An 18,723-nucleotide genomic window follows, 5' to 3' on the forward strand; every position below is an offset into this window, starting at 1 on the left:
CCTCTGCTCAATCTACCAGTTCCTTCTAACTCCTACACTGCATTCCAGCCTACCTAACAGCTAATTACCAGTTCTGCACATAATGTCTCCTTGTTCTGCCACTACAGAACCTTGAGATCTAAGCTTCATCTGCCACTATCCACAAACTTTCACTCATGTTGATAAACTAACTCAAACTGAATCTCCTTTATGACTTTGAATCTTTGTAAAAGTATTTTACTTCCAGTTTCCATCAGGGATTGGAATTGCCAAAATACTGTGAGGGCAAATGTCTTACAGAGTGAAATCCAGCTGTTGTTTCTTAGGCCAAACTCTCAATGCCTTCAAATGAGGAAGAAGTGGAATAGCAAAAATCTCATTAGAAAGCAATTACGGGTATGATTTCCAGATTGGTTTTACAGACATGAGGTTTGGATAGGATGCTTCTTCAAACCTGAACCTTTGAATCTCTCTCAGTCTTTAGCATAGCAGAGGCAGTAATGAGAAGAAATGTAAGGAAGGTGGCTGGAGGATAATGGTGCTGGAGGGAAAAATAGAAGGGGATGAGAAGAACAATAACTAGGTGTATAGTTTCAGAAATAGAACTGAAAGAAACCCCAGTGAATTTAAATGAACTGCTAAAGCCCCTCTAGGCTTTCCTATCTTTGGTGCTAAAGTTGTGGGCCTCAGAATTGTAATAGCTTCTCTAAGAGCCCTGATACTATTCTCAGTGTCAACACCCAATGCACTTTGGGTGATCCCTGCCCAAAGCAGCCCTGATATAAGTAGAACAAGATTGCCAAGCCCAATCCAAATGAAAATCTGTCAGGGACTGTAAGAGCGCCAAGAGTTTTTCTAGGTTTGATTTTTTGTTAGCCATAATCTGTTCCCCCCACTATCTGTTAATATCTCTACTCAGTCCAATCTATAGCATTTCACAAACTGCATAATTTTAAAAGTATGTCTGCATATTTTTGGATTTTTTGCACATGCAATCTATGTACTATTTACAGGTGGTAAGGAAAGAAATGCTCAACTATCAAATTTTCCTCTTATTTTCCCAGCTTGTGTTCAATAGGTCTTTTCAACCAGGAAAATCAGTATTGATTGTGTTGGCTTGAGATTAAAATAAGCATTAACATTTTCAACAGTTTTAACTGGTTAATCATTTAATCTTATATTTTCCACAGGCTGACAGGCTGATGTCACAGGCTGAGTGACAAAAACCGATAAAGCAATAAAAAAATGCAATACCTTACACTCACATGTTGGTATAGAAAGCCATCTTTGATTTAAAGTATCTGAAGTCTGCATCCCAAGCAAGGGGAAAACTTCATAGGGAAGGGTTGCAGACCAAGCTGAATGAGCAAGCATTTCAAACAGGTGATTAAGAGAAATCAGAAAGCCTACAAGGAATGAAAATGCGATGAACCAGCAAGGAAGGCTATCTCTTGGAGGAAGTCAAAACATGTAGGGATAAAGTCAGACCTGCCAGAAGACAAGCAGAGTTGGACCTTGCAAAGGAAATTAAAACCAATAGCAAAAGGTTCTATAGCCATATAAAGAAAAAGAAAACAAGAACAGAAGAAATGGGACGGCTGAGCACTGAGGATGGGGTGGAGATTAAAGATAATCTAGGCATGGCCCAACACCTAAACAAATACTTTGTCTCAGTTTTTAATAGGGGTAATGAAGAGCTTAGGGATAGTGGCAGGGATAGTTTAGTGGAAACAAGGATATGGAAGTAGAAATTACCACATCTGAAGTGAAAGTCAAACTCAAATAGTTTAATTGGATTAAATCAGGGGACCCAGATAATCTCCATCCAAAAATATTAAAGGAACCAGCACATGAAACTGCAAGCCCAAGAGCAAGGATTTTTAATGAATCTGTAAACTTGGGGGTCATGCCCTATGACTGGAGAATTACTCATATAGTTCCTATTTTTAAGAAAGGGAAAAAAGTGATCCAGGAATCTATAGGTCTGTTAGTTTGACCTCAATTGTATGGAAGGTCTTGGAATGAATTTTGAAAGAGAAAGTAGTTGAGGACATAGAGGTAAATGGTAATTGGGATAAAATACAACATGGTCTTACAAAAGGTAGATCATGCCAGACCAACCTGATCTCCTTCTTTGAGAAGACAACTGATTTTTTTTAGACTAAGGAAATGCAGTAGGTCTAATCTATGTGGATTTTAGCAAAGCATTACATAAATTCCACATGAAATATTATTAGTTAAATTGGAAAAGATGGGGATTAATATGAGAATTGAAAGGTGGATAAGGAAATGGTTAAAGGAGTGACTACAACAGGTCATACTGAAACAGGTGAACTGTCAAGCTGGAGGGAGACTACTAGCAGAGTTCCTCAGAGATCAGTCTTAACAAAAAATTCAGTTGAACTTTAAAAATATTTAAGATAGAAATATTAAACTTTCAAGAATGACTATGAAAATTACTCTGAAACCTATGAAAATAAACAGCAGAATAAACTACAATGTGAATGTAGTCTATGAAAGCAATTTCTGAACTAAGTATCACTCTATAAACTTCAGATGTTTATTTTTTAGTACTATAGATATCAAAACATTAATAGCGTATGCAAAAGACTTAAGAAACAAATGTTATAAGACTTGCAGTCCCTGTTATTCAGCTGTTCATCAGCCATAGTTTAAAATACCAAAAGGGCATCACCTCCATTATGTACTTACTAAAGCTTTCCAATATTTCACTTTCAGAAGCTTACGTCACTTTTTCCTTACCTGGCAATAAAACCCCTGTGCTTGAACACCCATTAGTGGCATACTCCTGGAGTATAAATTACATGTATTTTATTTTAATCTTTGAAACTGCTTGTATATAGGGACCTGAAATCTTCTGAGCTGAAAAAAGTTTATATGGATGAATTACAAACCCTTGCAAATGTGAGTTTGTGGTGCAGTGGCAAACCTACAAGGTTAACCTATAAAGCACTGGCAATGCTAGCAAATGAATATATTACTAATTCTTATGCATGTACAGTAGTTACATTAAACATAAACAGTTACATCAGGGCCATCCCAACGAGAATAAGTGACAGGAGAATTTAGACCTGGAATCACAAAGAGCCTTATCTTGCATTCCTTGCACAACCAAAACTGCCATAGACTCCAGGGGGAGTTTGGATGCTCATGTAATGCAAGACAGGAATCAAAGCAAACAGAGGGCAGGTTGGAGATACACAGGCAGAGGCATTGCTGGCTCCTGGGGAGCCCTAAGCAGGAATATTTCCCACACCCTCACGCACAATGCATAATACAAAGTGAATAGGGGGCCCCTTGAGCTGCTTGGGGCCATAAGCAATTGCTCAGTCTGCTTATGCCTAGCACTGCCTCTGCACACAGGCTAGTGAGGGCCAAACCCTTTAAAAAGAAATGCATGAAAGGGTCCTTCTGAAGTCCATTGGAGCCACTTGTTTGTCTCCAAGCAATTAATTTGGCACTTCAGATGTTGCTAATTAATTAAATAACTTGTGCTAGATTGGCCTCTGTTTTTTTTTCCTGTTTTCCATTGTTCCAATGATGTGGAGCATCTGTACACCTCTTTTTAACTAGCTAGTTAAACTCTTTGTATGGTTGCTCTGTGTCTCCAGCATGGTACAAATCAGTCAGAGCTTTTGGACAGACCTGGACCAGTAATCTTTTCTTAAACCATGCACAACTTTTGTTTCCTAGACCATTAAAGAACATTAGAAGAGCCAGATAATACGTCTTGATGCAGTAGAAGAGAATGAGACAACAAAAATGAAAAGAGATATATTTTAGCTGTCATATATAAAGTAATGAAATTTTACATCCTTTCTGAGTAATTCAATACCATACATGCTGTGGCATCATTGATTCTGGATTTAATTTACACTGCAGTAGTCCAGTACTTCAACATGCTGAAAATTTTATTTTAAATTTACAAATAGATCATTTTAACATAGAGAAAAGTTGGCTAAACCACATATGTGTGGATAAATGTAGAGCTGGTCAGGAAATCTCCATCAACCATAGAATCTTAGAAATGTAGGGCTCAAAGGTCCAGCCTCCTGAATTGTGGCAGGATCAAGTAATTCTAGACCAACCCTGACTTGTTTTTACATGCTTCCAATGATGGGGACTCCACAACCTCCCATGAAAGCCTATTCCAGGGCTTACCTACCCTTACAGTTAGAGAGTTTTTCCTAACATCTAAACTAAATCTCCCTTGCTGCAGATTAAGCCCATTACTTCTTGTTCTACCTTCAGTGGTCATGGAGAACAATTAATCACTATCTTCTTTACAACAACCCTTAACATATTGGAAGACTGTTATCAGGTCTCCCTTCAGCCTTCTTTTATCAAGATTAACATGCCCAGTTTTTTTAACCTTTCCTCATAGGTCAGGTTTTCTAAACCTTTGATCATTTTTTGTTGCTCTCCTCTGGACTCTTTCCAATTTGTCCACATCTTTCCTAATGTGTGACACTCAGAATTATACACAGCACTCTAGCTGGGGGCTCACCAGTGCTGAGTAAAGTGGGACAATTACCTTCTGTGTCTCACACACAACACTCCTGTCAATATTCCCCAGAATCATATTATCCTTTTCTGCAGCTGTATCATATTCAGTTTGTGGTCCACTATAACCCCTAGATTCTTCTCAGCAGTATTACCACCTAGGCAGTTATTCCCCATTTTGCAGTTGTGCATTTGATTTTTCCTTCTGAAGTGAAGTACTTTGCACTTGTCTTTATTGAATTTCATCTTGTTGAATTCAGACCAATTCACCAATTTGTCAAGGTCCTTTTGAATTTTAAGCCTGTCCTCCAAAGTGCTTGAAACCCCTCCCAGCTTGGTGTCCTCTGCAAATTTTATAAGCATATTCTCTACTCTATTACCCAAGTCATTAATGAAATTATTGAATAGTACTGGAATCAGGACTGACCCCTGCAGAACCCCACTAGATATGCCCTCCGAATTTGACAATAAACCGTTGATAATTACTCGTTGAGTACAGTCTTTCAACCTGTTGTTCACTCACCTTATAGTAAGTTCATCTAGACCACATTTCCCTAGTTTGCTTGTGAGAAAGTCATGTGGAATTGTGTCAAAAACCTTACTAAAATCAAGGTAATCACATCTACTGCTAACAGTCCCCCTCCCCCCCCGCCACTCCCCTATCTACTAGGTCAATAATCCTAAAAGGAAATTAAGTTGATTTGTCATGATGTGTTCTTAAAATTGATTGTTTAATAATATTTCTCTGGTATCTTTCCATGTATTGAGATTAGGCTGACTGGTCTATAATTCCCTGGGTCTTTTCTGTTCGCTCTTTTAAAGATAGGTACTATATTTGCCCTTCTCCAGTCTTCTGGGACCTCTCCCATTTTCCAGGAGTTCTCAAAAATAATTGCTAATGGCTCTGAGATTTTTTCAGCTAGTTCCTTACATACCCTAGGGTGAATTTCATCAGGCCCAGGTTACCTGAATACATGTAAACTTGTCTAAATATTCTTTAACCTATTCTTTCCCTATTTTGGCTTACATTCCCTTCCCATAGTTGTTGTTATTAATTGTGTTGAGTGTCCGATCATCATTAACCTTTTTAGTGAAGACTGAAGCAAGATAGGCATTAACAAGTTGGGAAGAGGAAAAAAGGCTGGAAAACAGGAATAACTTATTTACACTAATTAATTTTACAAGCTGCACTATCAATGTTGTATGTTACCCACTCATGACATGAAACCTTAGTCTCTTTGGGGCAAACAATCTGGGCCAGATTTTTTTCCATGCACTGTGACAGCTGCATCTCCCGCTACTAGTATAAAGTGGCCCTTACATTGGGGTAGTCAGATGTAGTCAGTATTGAGCATTGAGATCATCTAGTGGCACAGAGCTCCATCCTATTTGCGAGTGCATAGTGTGTTTAGGTAAAAGAGTAGTAGCTAGGGCTTCCCTTGACTCAGTGATTCCTGGGCATTCAACACAAATTGCCTAGGATCAGAGATGTGCAACAATGGCTTATAAACTTAAAGTCACTGATGCTCCTTGTTGTCCTGAGTTCTGCTGTCTCCTCAGATGCACTGGAGGAACCTGGTCCCTGCCCATTTAATTGTCAGTGCCTACCCATTATAGACCATGATGCTCTCTCTCTCTCTCTGTAATATGTGAATTAAATGTAATTACAAATTTCTAAAGGGGGGGATGGAAGGCTTCTCAGAAAAAATAGAAAGAAAACAATCCTTTCTAATGTCACTGGGCTATGTGGGTACCTAAACGAGAAGGGGTGTACAAAGGGGCTTGTCTTCCTTCCATGGAGGTCAGTGGTTAAAATCCTTATGAAATTCGAGGGAACAGGCACAGGCCATGGTGGAGAAAAGGGAATTTGCTGTGAACAAAAGGTTCTAAAAGTGGAAAACAATGCAGACCACACATATATATTTCATGGAACAATTATGAGACTTCCCACCCAGCCAAAGGCAAAAGAGAACAAAACCATTTTTCCAAATCATCTATTCATCTGAATTTAATAACAGGATGCCAACAGCCTCAAGTGAAGTAAGAATTTAAAGGAGGCATGTAAATAATTAAAAGTTTAATAGAATACAAGACAAATAAGTTATACTTTTTGGTCACTTTGCTTAGCATCAACTCTTCTGAAGTGTTTCTATAATAGTAGCTTTCAGAGTGTGCTCCGACCTCACACATAGAACAGCTCAGAAGCTCTTGAAGCAGTCGCTGCTCTCATGGAACTGGAAATTAACTTTTTGCTCTATTTGCTAAACAAAAAGTATGTTTTTTAAAGCAAGCTAAAGTCAGAAATATATATACAAAATAATAGAAAGGTTAGGGGTACATAGAGGTTGTCATGGAGCAGGGCATGGGTGGTGAGGCTCAGTGCTCAGAGCCAAGACAGTCAGGAACTGAGAGTCAGAAACCAAGCAGGAGAGCAGGGTCTGAAAACTAGGCAAGAACAGGACCGGAGCAAAGCTGAGCATGAGAATGAGGAGGCACAGGAGCACTCGCACCTGCAGGATAAACATTGAATAGCCACTGGCCAAGTCCTACTGCTGGGTTTAAGAGCAGTCCTGGTAACACTGAAAATCAGGTGACCTAGCCAATTAGGAGTTTCAGCTGTGGTTAGCTAGCTGATCCCAGGCCAGCTGGAGACCTTCATTCCTGACTGGGCTCAAGCAGTAGTGCAGCTAAGGGGAAAAGTAAGCAAACGGAGTTTATCCACGGCTCATTTGGTGAATATGGAGTTTAGGTTAGATTAAGTTACCCACTTCTGGGGTAAAGGCAGAGAATTAGGAATTGGGACACCTGGATTCTAATTCTAATCTTTGAGTAAGTCACTGAACCTGTCCCATTTGTACAATGGAAGAAATATTACTTTTGTATATTATGAGGCTATATTTAATTCATTATTGCAAGTCGAGCACTTTGAGATTCTCTGCTGAAGGGTACTATAAGTGAAAAATATTATTATTATAATTGGCACAAAATATGGAAATATATAAAGCAATGCAGAATAAAAATATAGCCATTTTAAGGCTTAGAGTTTTCAAGGCACTATTTCTTTGTGTTCTGCATACAGGTTATATTTTAATGTTACAGCTTCTATAAAGCTACAGAATTTAATGAGGGAATAATATATGTGCATATACAAGCCTTAATGATGATCATATTTTAAGTAGTTATCATTACTTCATCAAAATAACATTCCAGGGACTGATAATGAGGGTTTAAAGCCATCCACTTCTAAACTTCTGGTTCAAAAGTGCATCTTAAATCTTTTCCATCTGACAGTGATTTGGGAATCCATATGAACTAGAAAAATAGTTTGTAAAATAAACTACGTCCTCAAGAACTGAGCTGTTGCTTCTACGTCAGTTCCTTATGTTCACCTCTACTTATTGGCTTAGTCAGAATGGGGACAAAGATTGGGCATATGGAATACATGACCCTAAGACTCCCAGATATGGTCCTTTCAAAACAGGTTTGAGGCAATCCGGTGAGGAGGTGTATGGGACACTGGCATTTCTGCAGTCCATGTTGTACCTGAACTGTGGACGGCTGGAGATCTTAAGTGCTTTCTGTCTAGCTTTATTCACAGGCATGAAATAAAATTGAAAAAACCTTCAACTCTCATATTGCATAAAGCTTTTTATTCAGGAATGTTTGAACGCATACCTTTGATAGCCAAAAATGAAGTTTTCTGCCATATCTGAAGATGATAGAATAAATGTATACTCTTTGTAACTCTGGACAGCTGTGTGCTTTTGCTTTGTGTTTCCTGCTGGCTTTCACAGATGTCTTTCACTTGGTTTTATTTTTCAGAGAAAAATAATGGCTACAATTTGAGGCATTGTCAATTCAAGTTGAAAAAATGATTGTTTGGGTGTGCTAACTTTTAAAAAAAAATAGACCACATTAATTTTCATTGTCATTTGTTTTTCGTTTTCTGTCTGTGATGCAGGAGAAAAAGGACATCAATTGCTCTATTGAGTATCATTTGTTGTAATTCTACAACTCCGCCAGTATGTTAAACATCTTGTAAATAAGCACCAGTTAGCAATGGAAAACAGTGACATTTCTGATCTTAAGATGCCATTTGTCATTATTATTTATTGTCCCTGGTATTTTTGAGAGTGAGAATAATAAACTGGTATGTGACTATGCAAACGCAGTTAGGGAACAAAACAGGAGGATCAGTTACAAATAAACAACACTGAAAATTTAATAAGGTAACTCAAGTAAGTAGGATAAGCAAGGTTTTAAATTAGTGATACACAAGAGATTAATATACTAGGTTATTTAGCTGGTAGGGTCCTAGATTTGTATGATTAAAAAGAGAAAATGAATTAGTGAAAAATTGTTGATTTTTACAATATTCCCAATTAATTAGTTTTCCGCTCCAGGACATCTCACACCTAAGGAGGAAACAATGGAGCTGGGACATTGGACTGCAGCAGCAAGCTGTAGAGTAATCAATGTGAAGTGTAGTAGACAAAGCAACTCTCTTTTATATGTTTCAGAGTAGCAGCCGTGTTAGTCTGTATTCGCAAAAAGAAATGAGTCCGATGAAGTGAGCTGTAGCTCACAAAAGCTTATGCTCAAATAAATTGGTTAGTCTCTAAGGTGCCACTAGTACTCCTTTTCTCTTTTATATGTGCATTGTCTAGCTCAAATAAAGATACAGCCATATTGAGCCAAATCCTTAGAACCAGCAGAGAGTTATGCGTGGCACAAGACCAGAGGGTGAAGGTGGCTTAATGACACCTTTTTGTGCATGCCCAGTTCTGAGGGCAAATGGAGGCTTGTTCAATCCTAAAAGCAAGTTAAAGCAGCCTCAGGCTACAATTATTTGCTATAGAATTTAAGTGTTAGCACATACTGTTAGGATATAGATATTCAGGCCTGTCTGTAAAGGCCTGTACTCTAAGAATTTAGGTGTATTCTTATCACTTGGCTAGTTATAGAGGTATAAAAGAGAGAATCAAAATCACTGTCTGCCGGTGTAAGGTCCTTCTCTTACTGTGACAGTCTGAGGTGCTGTTCTTAGGCTAAGGCCTCTGGCTAAGCCGCAGAGGCAGCCATAAGCTGGGAAGCAACTGGTCACATCCTCACATTCCAAACTATTCACATTGAAATCAGGTGCTATTGGGCTGTTAGGAATACAATCCTGTCCTGCTAATGCCTATCGCCCCCAGAGAAAGGGAAGTGCCTAGAAGATGTAAAAGGAAACTTAGTTTGATAGCATCCTGTCTGGCAAGAACTCACTTATCAATAGCTGGGTGTGAAATCCTCATTTCTGTGTTGTTCTATCATTGTAGTCCCCATTTCCCTATTGTTTGTCTGTATAATCTCTGTCTGGTTCTGTGATTGTTTCTGTCTGCTTTATAATTAATTTTGCTGGGTGTAAACAAATTAATATAATTGGTTACATAATCATGTTACAATATGTTAGGATTGGTTAGTTAAATTTTAGTAAAATGATTGGTTAAGGTATAGCTAAGCAGAACTCAAGTTTTACTGTATAGTCTGCAGTCAATCAGGAAGTAAGGGGGCGGGATGGAACAGGGAATGGGGGTGGGGAAATTGGAATCATGTTTTGCTAAGGGCGGGAATGGGAACAGGGACACAGGTGTAAGGCTCTGTGGTGTCAGAGCTGGGAAGGGGGACACTAAGGAAGGAAATTGGAATCATGCTTGCTGGAAGTTCCCCCCAATAAACATTGAATTGTTTGCACCTTTGGACTTCGGGTATTGTTGCTCTCTGTTTATGCGAGAAGGACCAGGGAAGTAAGTGGGTGAAGGAATAAGCCCCCAACACATACATGTTTGAAAGTCCCAACTGTTGAATAATGCAGCTAACATACATGTGTCACATCGTATAACACTTTCAGATGTTGGATAAGAACTAGGTAGTGTTAGATACTGTACATTGAGGGAGCACACAAGGGAGAAGGACTGCAATTTTGCCTGGCCCTTATGCTGGAAGTGAAAGTGGGAAGGTAGGAATCGCTAGGACTTTTAATATGTGAGGGTTTGGGCATAGGGTTATGCCTATTATCTATTCAGGAATACTTGGCAAGTTGTGCGAGCTTATTGTCACTATTTGTAGAACAAATATGCAATGCTACATGAGAGAAACCCATTGTGGTTTGAATAGTTCATCCAGAAGTAATCATGACTTAAATGTAATAAATCACATTCATCTAGCCCAAATTAATTGATCTTCACCAGCAAAAAATGCCTGGATATTAAAAACTAATGGCTACAATAAGTGACATATTCATGTGACTGTTGTGAATGAGGAGGGATCTTGGACAGTTAAAATCTTGCTTCAAAAAGACAATGACACCTAGGCATGAGATAAACCTTAGCATTCTTGTGCCATGTTGTGCCAGAAAACTAAGTGTTTCAAGCATCAATGTGTTTCTATTAACTCTGTTTCCCAATTACTGTTTTACAAATTACAGCATATTTAGGTGAGATTCAAAGTCATGTAGCATTAACATTGGAAGATATGAAATAACTTGCTTTGAGGAAATTGGACTTGCCAAAGTTGAATCACTTGCAGACAAAGCCTTCGAGCGTCTTTAAAAAGACTAGGCTCCATGTAAACCTATCAGAATATTTGTCTATCCACCCACAGGGAATGATAGTCCAATTTTTTGTAAGCCCTTGAAGTATTGGCAAGTGACAGTAATTAAGGTAGTTCGGTAATTAAGTCCCTCAAGAATACCAAACCAGGAAAGTTTACGTTTAAATAATGGGAGCTAAAAAGACACAAAAACCATACAAGAGCTGAAGAATTAGAAAACTTAATTGGCACTGCACCCAGAGTGGGCGCTGATGTGTGCTCAGCATACCTGAAAATTGCATTGCTGATTTAGATATTCAAGACAATATTCTGCCTTCCAAATGTAAGCACCCACTTATATAATATACCACTGTTTCTTGTCGCTGAGGTTTTTATTCAATAGTTGTTCTCAACTGGGGGTCCACAGCCAGCTGGGGGTCCATGAACTCTTTCAAGGGGGCTGCAGGGCTGCATGGCTGAAATCTGGTGCCCCAAGCCCAGCGCCCCCTGGGGGGCTGAAGCTGGGAGCCCCGGTGCCCCCCTGCAGGGCTGAAGCCAGCAAACCTCCCCTCCCCCCAAAAGCCAGGAGCAGTGCAGGGCTGAAGCTGATGGTCTTATCCTAAATTTTAGATGCCAATTATGTTACCTACAAATTTGTGTGGGGCTCTTAGTGTCTTGAGCACAAGCCTGCTAATTATGTTAGCCTATGATAGTGTTTCTAATTTAACAAAAGGGTAACAAGGTTGTGGCCTGCACTAAAAGAATTACCAGGGTGTTACCAAGGGGCTTGTCTCCGACATGCAGAGTCTTGCTAACCCCTGAAAGGACATGGATACAGCCTTCTGCTCAAGGACTGATACGCACAAGCAGAAATTCTTTGGAAACAAAAGAATTTTTTATTTAACAGAAATAAAAAATTTCTGAGTTTAATAAAGCAAGAAAAGATACATAGGATTTAATAAAATAGAATTACATTTAAGAATAATACAATAAAGTGTCACAGCAAAGACACAACCTGCATAAACTACTCAGCACATACAGAGAATACAGTAGTTTCAATGTAACATGCATATAAAGATTCCACGTACACAAAGGCTTTTAGTCTTAGGGTTACAATCTAACCCTCTACTTAATACAATGTAGTATATGTGGCCTCTATATACACATGAGAAAATCATCATCATATTCACAGATTAAAAGGAAAACATTTACTTAACATTAATACTTAACACAAAACATTTAACACCTAACATCCTGTGACTGGTGACCAGAGTAGCAACCAGAAGGACACCTGAAGGCAAGTAAAAACTAGGCCACCCAAAAACATGGCAAAGAGCTGTTGAAGCTGAGCTGAAAAACCTGGGGCACATTGAACCATTGAAAGACTTGCCAGAAACAGACAAGAGTGGAGGAGCTTCACTGCTGCCCTAAACACCAGAGGCATCATGGGAATATGATGAGTGGTGATCAGCCAGACACAGGATGGGTAGGGGAGATCTCATTCAGAAGCAGGCATCCAACATTATTAACAGACACACCCCAACACTCTTAAATAATAGGTAGAAAGAAGATCAGACTTACACTGGTACCCAAATTCCCTGACTCCTCTGAGGGTCCTTCTGCTCTGTCAATGTTTAGGATGACAATGTCAGTGCCTGGAGATGATGGATGTTGCTGCTTCCCTGGAGCTGCTGCCTTAGAAGCTACTACCTTTGTAGCAGTGGTTGCTGATGGCCTTAGCTGCTGGCAGGTAGCTGCTCTGAAGGTCATTGCTAAGGCAACCTCAGAGTTCTGCTTCTGTTCTCAGGAAAGTTCCACCTTTACTACTGCTTTCCTTCTTCATTTCTTTTCAGGTAGCATTCTCTTCCTCTAATATCTTGCCACTTCTGCTCTTCCAGACACCCCAAATCCACCACTACTCTCAGCCTGCTAGCTATCGGCCTTATATACTGATTGCTTAACATAACATAATGTATTAGCCTGGCTCAGCCAATCAGCTGCCAGATATTAGCATATTTCTAGAACCTTCCTATAACATCATACCTATTTTTACATACAGAGCTCCTCCCCCTGACACCATCTTGGGTAAAAGCTCCTCCCTCTAACCTATTTTTAGATAGCAGAGCTCCTCCCTCTGAGTTGCTAGAACCTTCTGGAATTTTCCACTCTCTAAATTTAAAGTACATCATTCCTGTCTCCACCATTTTGATCCACCATGTTGGATTTTCTAAATTTAAACTATCATCAATTTCTGTTTATTTAGAGCCTTAAAGCAGCAGATGGGCTATCCTGAAGCCATCCAGTTTGGGCAAAGCATCCTGCAGCCCTAAGGTTGGTGGTCAGAGGGTAGAATGGGTTCCCTTTCATGGTGGACTGGCTGGGCAGATGAGGTTTGGGTTGGCTTTAGCTCTTGAAGTGGGCAAATCTCTTCTAACTGCTGACAGGCTCATCTAGCTCATGTATAGAAGAGGTAACAGGCTAGTGTTTCCAACCAATTACTTCATGGTTACAGGATTTTATTATGCACTAGAGGAACCATTTTCTTTCAATAATGCATAAACCTATTTGACTGTCATATCAGAAGGCCTAATCCTTAGAGCCCACTGCACAAGGCCTGGACATAAGTGCTATCTTTGTATTCTCCCAGGTCAGGGACTGCTCCTTTCTGGCGCCCTTTAGTACTTTCTGGTAGAAGCCTCCCCAAAGGGGGTAGGAAATGGTGCAAAACGAGGTGGGGCCAGGATCATGTCCTCCCCCCTCCACCAGTCTGCAGGCTGGCCAGGTGTAGAGAAGGGGGAGGGATAGCTCAGTGGTTTGAGCTTAGTCTGCTAAACCCAAGGTTGTGAGTTCAATCCTTGAGAGGGCCATTTAGGGATCTGGGCAAAAAATTGGGGATTAGTCCTGCTTTGAGCAGGGGGTTGGACTAGATGACCTCCTGATATCCTAAAATTGCTCACAGTACCTTCTTAAGGGATGATACTATAAGTACACGTCCCCTGCAGATCTGGGAGCTGTAACATGCAATCCTTCCCAGTGCTTAGCATAGGTCAGGGCAGCTTTGCAGAACCCCTCTGCAGACAGTTAGCAACTGCCAAAATCAAGCACTTAATTTTTCTGTGTTGCTGTCATCCCTCTTTTAAATGGAAATAATAATTTCTTTACCTCACAGGAATACCGAGAGACAAAGTCACTTAATAGTTGAAAAGGCATTGAAATCTCAGCTGCAACATCTTATAAAAGTGCAACAAAAATACTTATTATTGCAACACTTCTTCACTGAAATGGTAACATTGTTTTATGGTAGAACCTAAAAACTCCATCCACGTCTGGGGCCCCATTGTGCTAGGTGCTGTACAGATGCATAGTGATCTTAAAGTCTAAATGAAGAAGACAGACAAAGGATGGTAGAGGAAACGGGAGGCGCTGAAATGAAATTGCTTGCTGCACTGTTTTTCAGTCCTAGGAATAGAATGTAGGCTCCAGAAGTCCCAGTCCAGTGTCCTACACATTGGATCATACTGCCTCTCCTTTGGGTTATTCTTTGATTGGGCATGTTTTGTAATTTGCACATAGTATGTTGGTATGCACATAGTATGTCTGCTTGAAACATCTTGGACCCCTGATATGCACAGGAAGGTATGGAAGTTGTGAAAAGACTTTGGCAATGTCTGTAGAACTTATGTGCCCTGTAACTACAAAGAAATAGAGTTGTTGTTGCTGAACTACTTTGAAGATGAGACACTTTGAAACCTCTACTATTCATATTACCAGTTTGTCAACTTTTAACTGTATCTTTAACGTTTTTCTCTGTACTGGACATATTGTCAACATGAATCACAGAAATTAGAGCTAGCACAGATCCATTAGATAATCTGCATTCCACCTTCTACTAGCGTAGACTTGTTCCCCATGGTACATTTCTAATTGCTTTGTCCAGCCTACTTTAAATAGATCAGATGATGAAGCTTTCATTACTCCTGTTGGTGATCAGTTCCAAAGACTTTTAGCTTTTGCTATTAAGTAATTTGTTCTGCTATTCATCTTAAATTGCCTTTTGTTTAATTTCATCCCATCACTCCTACTTATACCTTTTACCAATATAACCAATTCTCTCCCTCTTCTGTATTTATAGACTTCATATACTTGCACACAATCAGAGTACCTTCTCTGTCAGCAATTTGCCAGGCTAAGCTTACTGGGCCAAATTCATCCCTGCTGAAACACAATTCAGTTAATTTCCCATTATGTAATCCAGTGTAATGGAGTCAATCCAAAACTGAATTTGCTCAAAGTCAAATGAACTACTTTGGAATTAGGTATTACACAGCATAACGAGCATCAATCTGTAATTATTAGAATGCTGTAGATAGCAATGAGGGAAAGAAACTGTTGGTAAAAAGGAATACAATTAGGAGTGATGGGATGAAACTCAACAAAGGGTAATTCAGGCTGAATAATGGAATAAACTATTTTATGGTAAGGTCTATCAGCCTTTGGAGTAGCTCACAAAAAGAAGTACTGAAAGTACCACCATTTGAATCATTTAAGGAGGCTGGACAAGTTATTAGAAAATGTGCTGTAGGGAACAATTCTACAATGGTGCATGGGATGGTGCCATTTTAGGTTACATTGGCAAAATCCATCTTTTTGAACAGTCTTGTTAAGCAGGTTGTACGTGTAGGTTTATTTATTTGGTACAAAGCCTGAAGACTTTGTGTTCTGAAATGTAGGTGAGACACGCATGCAGTCACAATAAGTAACTTAAAAAAACCTAGTGTTGTGTGCAAAATAACTAAATCTTTATTGTTCATATTTCAGGAAGGATAATAAACACAGGGGAAAAAAATTTTCAGAAGGACCCTTGAGAATGTTAGGACCTGGCCTATTATATGCAGGATGAGATTTTGCTTTTAAAACAAGCTTATACATAGAGGGGAAAATGCAGAAGTTCAGGTATGAGAATGTGATTAGAAAATAACAATAACATAGAGAAGTGCCAACAGAAAAATTGGGGAAGGAAACTGGGGCATGATCTCATTATGCCACTTTCAGGGAGCACAATAGGAGGAGCGAACAATGCACTGGCGTGTATTGGCGGGGAGGGGTAGCTCAGTGGTTTGAGCATTGGCCTGCTAAACCCAGGGTTGTGAGTTCAATCATTGAGGGGGCCATTTAGGGATCTGGGGCAAAAATTGGGGGTTGGTTCTGCTTTGAGCAGGGGGTTGGGCTAGATGACCTCCTGAGGTCCCTTCCAACCCTGATATTCTAGATATATTAGAACATGGAAGAGGAAAATGTAATCCAGCCTCCTTTTAATAACCACATTTGAAATGCTTGGCCTCAGACTGATTTTGACTGTTACGGTAGCTTGTAGGGTGTATCTACACTGCAGCTGGGAGCGAGCACACCAGCACGGGAAGATAGATCTGCATTAGTAGAGCTCGGGCTAGCATGTTAAATATAGCAACATGAACATTCTACTTCAGGCTGGAGCTTGGGCTTTGAACCGAGGGGGTCAGGCAAACTTGAGAGCCCAAACTTTTGCTCCAGTCAGTACATCCACATTGTTATTTTTAGCATGCTAGCTTGAGCCTTGCTACTGTGAGTCTGTCTACCCATGCTGGGAGACTTGCTTCCAGCCCAGTGTAGATGCACATAGAGAGGTCCCATGATGCTAGGTGCTGTGCAAACACATCTAGGACAATAGTCCCTGCTCTGTAGAGCTCAAAGTTTACAATAGCAATGCCACGCAACACAGGGGAAAGGGCAAGGTGGAATGATGGGAGGATGAAGTAACAGTAAAATGAATGTTTATGCATAATAGACAGCAACCCCAGGTCACCACCAGCCTACCTCACTATATGTTATGGAGACAGTATTTTGTCCATGCCACATATCTGGCTTCAAGACAAAGCTTGATAAGTTTATGGAGAAGATGATATGATGGGATAGCCTAATTCTGGCAATTAACTGATCTTCAACTACTAGCAGTAGATATACCCAATGGCCTGTGATGGGATGTTAGATGGGGTGGGATCTGAGTTACTACAGAGAATTCTTCCCTGGGTGTCTGGTTGGTGAGTCTTGCCCACATGTTCAGGGTTTAGATGATTGCCATATTTGGGGTCGGGAAGGAATTTTCCCCCAGGGCAGATTGGCAGAGACCCTGGGGGTTTTTCGCCTTCCTCTGCAGCGTGGGGCATGGGTCGCTTGCTGGAGGATTCTCTGCACCTTGTAGTCTTTAAACTACAATTTGAGGAATTCAATAGCTCTGACATAAGTTAGGGGGTTGTTACAGGAATTGGTGGATAGTATTTGCACTATTCCCTGGAATAAAACAAATGTTGAAGTAACCTTATCTTGTTACCTAAGGCAAAGTTGACATGGTTATTAAGAACCTAGAGTATACAAGCAAAGATGCTCAAGGCCTGTGCTTTGCACAAAGGGCTGTAAAGTGCTTCTCACAAGCTCTATCCAACATTCTCTTCAGCATAAAGGGTAAACCAGGGGGACAGGGTTCAGCATGGAATTCTACACCCATTGTTTCACTTTTCCAAGAGTTTTTTAAATTCAAACTGTGTTGGAGGTAATAGGGGTTGTTTGTTTTTGGATGCCAAACTACACATGATGCTTCAGCAGGCAGGAAAGGGAAATTTGAAATACCTGTTGAGAACCATTCAGTTGTGGGTTGTTGCTTAGCAAACCTCATCAGGAAAGTACTTGGCTAATATGTTCAGAACTTAGGGGGAGATGGGGTTCTGCCTAGAAGTGTTGTTTACATTAGAAAGTGAGGACAAAAATGCTTTTTGAAAATTATCATTTTTATTATACAGTGATTAGAGAGTAATGTTTTATTCATGCTAATGTGAACATTCCTGGAAATGTTGTGTGTGTACTTCTGAAAATGGTATAGACCCTTTAGGACCCATGGTCTTTGTCAAGGTTCCTCCCCCACTCTGAACTCTAGGGTACAGATGTGGGGACCTGCATGAAAAACCTCCTAAGCTTATCTTTACCAGCTTGGTCAAAACTTCCCCAAGGTACAAAATATTCCACCCTTTGTCCTTGCCGCTACCACCACCAAACTAATACTGGTTACTGGGGAAGAGCTGTTTGGACGCGTCTTTCCCCCCAAAATACTTCCCAAAACCTTGCACCCCAGTTCCTGGACAAGGTTTGGTAAAAAGCCTCACCAATTTGCATAGGTGACCACAGACCCAAACCCTTGGATCTGAGAACAATGACAAAGCATTCAGTTTTCTTACAAGAAGACTTTTAATAAAAATAGAAGTAAATAGAAATAAAGAAATCCCCCCTGTAAAATCAGGATGGTAGATATCTTACAGGGTAATTAGATTCAAAAACATAGAGAACCCCTCTAGGCAAAACCTTAAGTTACAAAAAAGATACACAGAAAGAATTAGTTATTCTATTCAGCACAATTCTTTTCTCAGCCATTTAAAGAAATCATAATCTAACACATGCCTAGCTAGATTACTTACTAAAAGTTCTAAGACTCCATTCCTGGTCTATCCCCAGCAGAAAACCCCAGCATATAGACAGACACAGAGACCCTTTGTTTCTCTCCCTCCTCCCAGCTTTTGAAAGTATCTTGTCTCCTCATTGGTCATTTTGGTCAGGTGCCAGCGA

Source organism: Eretmochelys imbricata, chromosome 2 (assembly GCF_965152235.1).
Source record: "Eretmochelys imbricata isolate rEreImb1 chromosome 2, rEreImb1.hap1, whole genome shotgun sequence".
Taxonomy (NCBI): Eukaryota; Metazoa; Chordata; order Testudines; family Cheloniidae; genus Eretmochelys; species Eretmochelys imbricata.